The sequence below is a fragment of the Oxyura jamaicensis genome, chromosome 2 (assembly GCF_011077185.1).
Source record: "Oxyura jamaicensis isolate SHBP4307 breed ruddy duck chromosome 2, BPBGC_Ojam_1.0, whole genome shotgun sequence".
NCBI lineage: Eukaryota > Metazoa > Chordata > Aves > Anseriformes > Anatidae > Oxyura > Oxyura jamaicensis.
In genome coordinates this window covers 84,683,573-84,693,364 of record NC_048894.1, presented here as the reverse complement: position 1 = coordinate 84,693,364, position 9,792 = coordinate 84,683,573, and the positions used below count along the sequence as shown (strand labels likewise).

Sequence of the window (9,792 nt, the reverse complement as noted above, 5' to 3'; positions counted from 1 at the left end):
CCACATCTTTCTTGTGCTGGGGTCCCCAAACCCGGACACAGGGCTCCAAGTGGGGCCTCACAAGGGCAGAGCAGAGGGGGACAATCACCTCCCTTGACCTGCTAGAATGATGTGATAAATTTGTGTGAAGATAAATACATAGAGACCTACAGAGATAGAAACATAGCTTTTTCAGTTAGGGTTTTATATTTCCAAGAGAAACGGTAATAAGGAATCCTGCAGACCTCTACTACTTCAGATAAGGGGAGGACAGAAAAGCACAGTATTAAATATCTGTACCCAGAGGTAGAACAGCCTACTACTTCAGCACATCATGATTATAGCCCTGATCCTTGCAGGAACACTGACTTTGGCATTAACATGAAAATGCAAGGCTTTGTACTAAGAATAGTAGAAAATTGTCTACTGGTTAATTGACTCTGTATAGAATATATTATTCATCATGTCCTGCAGAGCCAAAGCCAGATTATAAAACAATATCAGCATCATTGCATTTAGGCCAAACATGATTTTCCTTTAAAGGTGGAATCCTTTCAGTACTTTCAAAGCTGCATGCACACCAGGACTTGACTTTAACAGTTTCAGCCAGAAAAAAAAAGCACTGATAAAATGGAGTATCGGCAAAAGTTAAAATGCAGATCAAGTTTCCTGAAGACTGGCCTGAGGGTGATTAAACCAGTTCTCACAGCAAGGCTGTTTTTTCAAGAGATTTCTGAGATGTAGGTATAACAAGTGAGTTGTTTGCATTTATTTAGGAGCTCATATATTTTGATAAGAAGCAAAGGCTACAGCAGGCTGGAGCAGTGGGAGAAAAACCCAGTGGCACTAGGTGTTTTACTGGTGCTAGTAGGGAATAAAGACTGAGAGCGTTGTAACAGATTTAAAAAAGAGAACACATGGTAAGTAGAGTGGAGGAGCAGCTGATCCTTCTCCCTTCCTCATAAGCAAGAACAAGGATCAGTATGAGACTTTACAACTTTAAGTCTGTACTATGTAAGATTTAAACCTTTCCTCTTCCTTCTTAATTCATAGATGAATATTCTAATTATGAATATAATGAATATTCTAATTCACCTATGAATTAGAGTACAAACCCTGCGGGGAGGTGGGGTGGGGTGTTGAGAGGGAGTGGTATCTGGGAGGGGACCATCCATATGTCCCAGATCTATTATTTTTAGCCATATTCTCTGCACAGTCTGATTCAGCTGAGACTATCTCATTGAGTTGTATTGGACACTTCTCACCTCTCTGAATCTTCTGTGCTATAGGTGAGTGGGCCCAGATCTGTGAAAGGGACTTTACACCTGCTCTCTGTTATGCTTTCCAGCTGGTACAGGCAATTTGTTCACTGAAGGGAAAACAAATACATACAGGAAATAAAGGCCATGGAACCAAGCACAGACAGGATGATCCTCTTAGAATTTCCTTACACCTGCTCCAAGTTCAACTCTTCTCCCTCATACTAGACCACATCTAGAAACTACCGTCAGCCAAGTTCAGTAATAAGAGTCATGGGCTCATTTCACAGGTGAAAGATAATAGTGCTATTAGCAGAGACCATAGAGTCCAGTCCTCCCACAGACAGCAAAGATCCTGAGATGTACAGCCCAGAACAGCTGGGACAGCGCAAGGACAGCTGCTTCACAGGCTTGCTCACATATATCACATATCATATCAAACAGTAAAGGACACATAGGTAGGTACACAGGTGGGTGGCAGTTACTGTTGGAGGAGAGACAGAAAAAAATCTTTGGCATCTCTGGACCACGCAATAGTGATTCCTACATACTCCTAAGAAACAGACTCCCTTAAACTCTCAAAAGGATATTAAAACACACATACACAAAACAAACAAACAACCCAGTGGTTTCATATGACTTGACCAGGGGGGAGAATTGCCTGCCAGTCCCTGCCCACTAGTGAATGGATTAGTCTTGAACATGAGAATGGCAGATGTGAGGGAACCATCAGAGATTATAATGCCACCTAAAGTCACGTTACAACATATCTCTAGTTCTCACAATTGTTTGTGCTTCAGAGGGAGGCACATTTCTAAAAATTTCTTCATTAAGAATCAAAGAAAAATTTCCTTGTCTCTCACCAGCAAATAGAGGAACCCTGAAATGAGATTAATATCCATGTAAATACAGTGCAAAAAATAAGTTCGATTCCCTTCTTAATCTCTATGGAGATGCTGACGTACCACATACTTAAGGATTTAAACCACTTTGTGAGTCCAACAACACTCTTTTATCAATGTCTATTTCCTCAGTTTGCAGAAATGTAAATACAGTCCTTCATCCTGAGGACTGGGTATCCTGCACTCTGGTATTATGTGTTTGGGTGTTTACTTGAGAATTCACAGCTCCTGGTGGAACAGCTTTTGAAAACATGCCCTAAAATTTCCAGAACAGTCCTTAGGTCTTTAAAATTTTCAAGTGGGGTATTAGATTCTGCGTTCCTCCAAATGCAGTCATAAACTTTTTTTTTTTTTTTTTTTTTTTTAATATATTTTTTTCCTAGCTGAGGTAAAGATCGCTTCCTCAGCTAATATCTCAATAGTGTTAATTATTTCTGTCTTCCTACAATATTAATCCAACATTGTCATATTTCTTACTAATGGGAAATATTGTAGCCCTCATTAGACAACATTACATTCCATTTTAATAGCTTTGGAGACTGAGAAACAGATATGGAATTGTTTGGATATATTCCCACCTCTAAACAGAACTAAGTTTGCAAAGAGGTACATATGAGAAGGGATTTGGAAGACAACTAAACACCCAGATTCTTGGTGTGTTCCTTGGCATATTTAAACAGGAGTAGTTTTTCACATGAGAGAACTGAGAAATATATGAGAAGTGTTTGGAAAAAAACAAAAGAAACTTAAAACCAGGATGATATGTTCTTACGAGACATTGTATGTCTCAAGCCATATAAACCTGCATAATTTACTACCTTTGTATTAGGTTACACCTAATCTTGTATAAATACAAGCTGACGGAAATTTTTGTGAAATTGATATTGATAGAAAATATTGCCGAATGGTGGAGCAAACCGCAAGACACAAACCACAGAGCACTCACATCAAACATGTTTGACAATAGTTATCTATGATGTGGCTCCAAGTCTCAAAATATCAATCAAATACTTATATACACCAGCAAACGGTACCAAGAAAGCAGTCCGGGGAGCTGGAATATTTACACATTAAGTAGCTTAATGTTGTAGATAATTTAGGATGAAATAAGACATGCTTATTCTGGCCATTGTTTTAGAAGATAGCCAAACACTCCCTCTTTCCTTATTAATCTGACTTTTCTACAGTTTAATGGTTAAATATCTGATTTATGAATTATTTTACTTTGATTTTAGTTTCTGGTGTAAAGATTTTATTGTATTTTCCATGATTTGTGGCATCATTATGAGCCTTGCTCTTGTACTCTCTCTTAAAAGAAGATAATAGAAGTATAATTACATGCATTTTTAATGTTAACGCTGTTTTGTCACACAGGAGCAAGCATTCTGTACAACTATGTGGGAAGTATTTGGATGTAACCCCAGGCAACATAACTCAAAATGTCAGATGAATATATCAGTATTCCACAGCTATCTCCTGCTGTGAAGGATTCTTCATGTTTCATTTAAACAGTCAATTTTGTTGTCATATTAGTTACATTCAGACCCTGAACTCTGTTTTGAATGGAGACTCTTTCAGGAAAAACTCTTACTGAAAATAATCATAGATTGGTATACAAAAATAAAGTGACTTGGTACACCCATACCAATATATACATATACATATTTACTATAGACCATACCATTCGTTTCAGCCTCAGATGCTGTTTTGACTGAAGCCATTGTAGAAAATTTCACCTAAATTATCTTTCAGACATAAGGACATGGACACAATCAGCCGTATGTGTGTCCAAGTGCTGCTTTAAATTGGTTTCGTATGCAAAATACTGCAGGTTGTTCCTCATATATGGGAAAAGCCCTGACATAAAATGTCTTAGCAAAGCAGGAAATTCAAGCTCATCTTAGAGACTAGTAGTAATTTTATATAATTTAATATTTTATTAAATTGAAGTCCTAAGTCTATACACCAAATTCATACTGGCATTTCTCCATTACAAACCTGGTCTGGACAGTTTACAGGAAAATATGTGATTATGCTCCTAAGAATGTTATCCAGGACTGAACAAGAATATGTACGTTGTGCGTGAGATCTCTGGCAGGTCTGTCTCCCACCCTTTTATAATAGCACTAATGGCTGACGTTTGCCCCTTCTGCTACACAATTTTCAAATCCTGAAGGAAGGCAAAGATTAGTTATTATTGGTTAAGCAGAAGAAGTATGATTCCTTAAATTCAAACATAAAATGTGCTAAGGTTTAGAGTGAGGTCTAGATACATAGGTCAATCTGTGATTTCATATTGAAAGCTTTTAGTGCTGACCTTTTCTTATTAAAATAGGCCCCAATAGTGGAAATAAGACTTTATGCGTATTTTCTCCTGGAAATGGAACAAAGAATTCAACAATTTATGCAGCAAAATGAAATCGTCATTCAACCATTCACGTAGTTGTTTTATGTTCTCTACTATCTTGCTCTTTGACTAATGCCAAATGAACACTAATGAGATATATCTAAAACAAACTAGGATGAAGAACAAAAGACGGGGAATAAATAAAAGAATTCAAAAGGCTGGTTTGTGTCTTCAGAACTTCAGTTTTCTGGGGTACCTTTCAACCCTAAGCCAAAAGTAAAACTAATTGCTGACACACGTGTGTTCAGTTGAAACAAAATGAGCTTAAGGATCATTGATGTCAGGTTACCCAGCTAATATATAGTTGAATTTGCATGTTTCTGGGCATTCCACATTTCCATGAGGAGTGAACCATTTTGACAAATCTTTCACAAATAATGTACCTTGCTAGCACAAGTACCTTATTGTCACTTTAGTTGCTTTTGTTATCAGAGCTGACTGAAAAAATATGGCTTTAGATCCATTAGAAATCAGTGCTTTGCTAATTATGCAGGAGGTGGAAATTCCCCTATATACAGTAAAAATTGTATCTGTAAAGAACCCCTGGAATCTCCACATTGTCTAAGGAATCAACATAAAATAAACAAGAATTGGCATTTGCCTGCACGGTCCTTTGTTTTAGGTGAGTCTACCTGGCATACTGAGGGCTAGATGACATGGGAGCACACATTTTCCACCAGTGCATTAGATCATAGAATTCAGAAGGACTCCATTCAGGATAACCATGAATTTTGTTAAATCCAAGAAACTTTAAATAAAGCAACTTAAGGGTAAAAACATATGTCTTACAAACAAGTTTTGGTATAGTCTGAAAGATTCTTTCTTATCCTAATTGTTTATATCTGCAATATATCCTTTAATCTCTGTCCCTCAAATGCTCATTTGCACTGTACAACAGGTCTTCTTCTCTATTAAGACTTTTTTACTTGAAGTGCTTGTTACACAAGACTGAAAACAGAAACAGAGCTGAGAAGAGAGAAGAAAGGAAGACATCACCCTTATTAGGGACATCAATTCACTGCCTGTGAGATCCAACTCATTCGGGTCACATTTGTTTTCAATAGAGATCTGCTGCTGCTTGGTTTTCTGAACACTTTCAGGAGAAGGCAATCCAGGACTTTTACAGACAATAAGCTTTACCAAGAAGTAATGGGTTGTTTAGGGTGCTGATTTATGTATAGTCACGTACAAGGAAGAGATCTCTGGAAAGTCAGTGATAAAAGGCTTCCAAAGCTTAACAGGGCAAACAGATAATTAATCAGGCAATATGGACTGAACAAGGGGAGGGAGAAATTGTACAGACAGAATAAAGGAAAGCTAAGGTAGATTGAGAAACCTGCAAGGGGGAGAGAAATGGCTTAAACTACATTTGAAATGCAAAGGGAAATTATTAATGCAAAGAGAAACTGGCCATGATGACAGCAGTCTATTTATTTATTTATATATCCCCCCCGTCCCCCAGTGGACTTAGTATCAAATAGGTGCAATTTAATGCTGTGTTTTTCTGCTGCAGAGATAATCTGATGCTTGTTGTGCTAGATGATGTCTGTGTTTCACTAGGTGTGGTTAAGTCCTATTCTTCTACATTTTCTCACTTTGATTTGTCATGGCTGATTTACAATTGGTTTTACAAGCTCTTCTCAAGGAGAGTGTGTTTGACAGTGTGTGTGCTTACACCTTTCATGAGCATTGCAGGATGGGCTCAGTATGAAATGTGAAGGACATGCAGCTGTAGGAAGTCTGCAGTGCGAGAAGAGACTCAAAGGCTGTAACTCCTGTGAAGAACAGGGAGCAGCTAGGCAGCTAGGCTTTGGGATGCTGGAAATATATATATATATATTTAAACAAACAAACAAAAACATTTCATATGGACCAATTCTGTTGAGTTCATTAGAACTTGGGAAGCTTCAGAAAATTACTGGTCTTAGGGCATGACTGAAGGACCTTGCAAGGATAGTTTAAACAGACAGAGATCATGTCTACAATCCCTCTTACTTCTTTCTCACACAGCAGAGCTGTGTTTTCTCTGTTTAAGCATTTTTTCACTCTGGTCTGGATTGTCCTAAAACCCCACTTTAGCATTAAAGCTGGACTGGATCAAAGAGCACTGGCAAAGTTCCCTCAGATCTTTGGCTGGCTTGAGATCCTTTGACAGGGAAGAGAAAAAGGAAATCAGCTACAAAAGTCAAGGACAGGTGGTGCCAGATAGCAACTGATTCATGACTTTGCTAGATAAGTTGTCTAGGTAAAGGCCAAAGATATTGTGAGTTGCATACAGCAAGAAGGTATCAGCCTCTCACTATTTATGGCTGTTGCAAATGCTAGCTGCAACAGTCCTAGACTCTAGTTCAGTAAAAACTGAAGATGATAAATGAAGATAAATAAACAGAAAAATTATCAAAATATCAAAATGCTGAAGAAGCAGCTTGGGAGAAATGATGATACAAGTGGAAAAAAAATACAGTTCTGCGGGGGGGGGGCGGCGCCAAGAAAAGCAGTCTTAAAATATTTGTGGAATACTGGTATTATGGAGTGAGAGGATTCAGTGAAGGTGTTTCATGAGAATGCAGTCCAGATGTGATTATATGGTAGTTTATATACCTACCAAACATTAATGACTGGCAAGTTGCATACTGGTTGTAGAGATGGTCCCCACACTTCTTGCTGACAGAAGATCTAAACATCAGGAAATTGTATACCACAGAACAGCTCTGTGTTTGCATGTAACTGAGCAGGATTTTAAAAGGCTTTTCCACCCTCTCTTATGCACCAGATGAGAGAGTAAGCATATAGGTGCTCTAGATTTATTCTAATGTTAGAACAAAAATACAAGAGTAAATCTAGAATACAATGCTATGCCCTTGCCGATTCAGCCACTCTTACATCCCAGTTTCAGCATCTTTGACATCAGCATAACAGACATCAGAGAGCAATCAAATCGCACATCTCTCCAATACCCCTTGAAAGGAAATGGTTGTGCCTCTTCACAGAGCACTGCTGAGCAACGGACATTTGCTGGTAAATACTGTTGCAAATGTATAATTGAATTGCTCTCAGTGACTGCTACAAGAGCAATATATGCCTTCAGCTCAGAGAATAAAATGTTATTGCAAAATAGTCTAATATGTTGCTTCACTGTGATACTTCTAGCTTTTGCGTGTCCTACTGGGATTATTTTTAAAGAGTGAAACTTCTTTACATTTATTAGCTCTCCAGAAAAGTAGCAACAGTAATTAAAAACTCTTAAATTTGTACCTTATTCTGATTATGTGTGTTGAACCTGTTGAGAATACCTTTGCTTCCTCAGATTGTCTTTCTGCTTTTGCATTCTAATAGAGAGTCAGGGTAAAATATCCACAGCTGTGCCTATCTAAATATTTCATACTGAGTTGTGGAGAACCTTCCAGTGTGTGCATTTTCTGAGAATTGTTTGTATAATGCTTTTGTTCTGTATGCAAACACTACTGTTAGGCTTATTGTACATTTGCTGTGGAAAGAAAGTTAAATCTTGACATTCTTTTTGATCTTTCCTAGGTAGATGAGTAGAGCTAAAATAATGGCTGGAAGGGCTGAAATGTGAAGAGGGAATATTACTACATGAGGTCCTTGTGAAGATATCTAAATAGTTGGCCTTCCCATATATTTCATCCTATGCTTTATTGACTAAACCATGTGTAATCCTATGATATTATACACTAAAACATTTTTCTGTATCCTATGTTTGTGCTAGAAACTTAAATCACTCACCTCATATAATGTTTAATAACACTTTTTAAATATTTTTTTTTTTCAAGTAATCAGGAACAACTTCTGTTATCTGGCCAAGAAGATGCATTTCTGAGTAGTTTTGAATAATTATTGTATATTGGCATATTGACATGTGAAATTTGAAACACCATGAGGATACTACAGAGCAGTCTTGTATTGTGTGCTATTAGGTATTATCTGGTTACAAAAAGTTCTGAAACTATTTAAGCCTTTATCAGAAATGTTATGCACTGTTTTGGGAATTGCGTTAATTCAAAATGGTGATCGCATTGGTATGTTGCATTTACCCTTTTCATTCTCATGAAGCGTTTCTATAGAACAACTGTTCCTGTTTACACTAATTTACTAGAAGTAGTATTCACTGCCCTGATTAACTTCATTGATTTCATATAAACAAGTAGCTGTCAGTGTTTATGTTGCACTGCTAAAAATTACCTACAGTCCAAACTCTATGGCATATAAAGTTGGCAAGGAAATACCTGGAGTCACTGTCAGTGCACAGGAGGGTTGGAATGTGGCACACAATAAAACTTTGAGGGATAGATTTAAGGAATCCATCTGAAATTCAGTAGCACAATTAGTAATTGTTTTATTTAGTACAGCACAACAACAACAACAGCAAACACACAAGTATTTTTATACTTAACAAATAGACGTCCAAATTATTTAAGTTATTGAACAATAAACATAAAGTAACTAGGAGCAAATATAGTTTGGAAATTAGAAGGTTGTTTTCAGATGATCTTATTACTTTTATGAAGAGGCATTGATTACATATTTTCCTATGACAAGGCTCACTAACCCAAGAGGCTTTTTCCTGGCTATGTTTATTTCTTTCAGATATAAACATTATGTAATTTACAGACAAAAGAGACACATTCTTCTTCTGTAAATATTGCTATTAAACATTCTATAATATGCTTTTTTAACTCCTCCAGATACTTCTTCTGTGTGTACGAAGTAAAGTTCCTGGTCATCTCCTTAAATCCTCCCTTGTCATTGGCTGCATCCAGGACTCTTTCAGGAGTCATCATGAGGGAGGATGAGAAGCATACAAAAGAAACAGGTGAGCAGTCCAGAGAGATGCTACAGCCCTCCCCCATCTGCTGAATTCTAACAGACATATTTGACTCCTGAAGTCCTACTGGAGGACAGTAAAAAAAGTGAGCTGAGACAAAGAGAACTGAGTGGTCCAGTTCTTTGGTTGCTTTGGCCAGCTTCTGAAGGAAATATTCAGAGCACTGTCAATTTGCACTACCTGCGGTTATTATTAGGAAAGACTCTTGGAGAAAAAAAAAATAGGAAGGAAGAAAGTTAGTCAGGCAGGCAGGCAGGAAGGCAAGCAGGCAGAAAGAAAGAAAGAAAGAAAGAAATAAAGAAAGAAAGAAAGAAAGAAAGAAAGAAAGAAAGAAAGAAAGAGAGAGAGAGAGAGAAAGAAAGAAAGAAAGAAAGAAAGAAAGAAAGAAAGAAAGAAAGA

General features: G+C 37.4%; 1 long non-coding RNA gene across 1 annotated transcript in view; it reads left to right on the top strand.

Annotated features, from left to right (window-relative positions):
* The first annotated feature begins 9,255 nt into the window (after positions 1-9,255).
* The window catches only part of LOC118162691, a 4,378-nt gene continuing 3,841 nt past the window's right edge, over positions 9,256-9,792 (top strand). The window contains exon 1 of the long non-coding RNA XR_004748566.1: positions 9,256-9,381. This is a non-coding gene — a long non-coding RNA (uncharacterized LOC118162691). The remainder of the gene's footprint in view (positions 9,382-9,792) is intronic.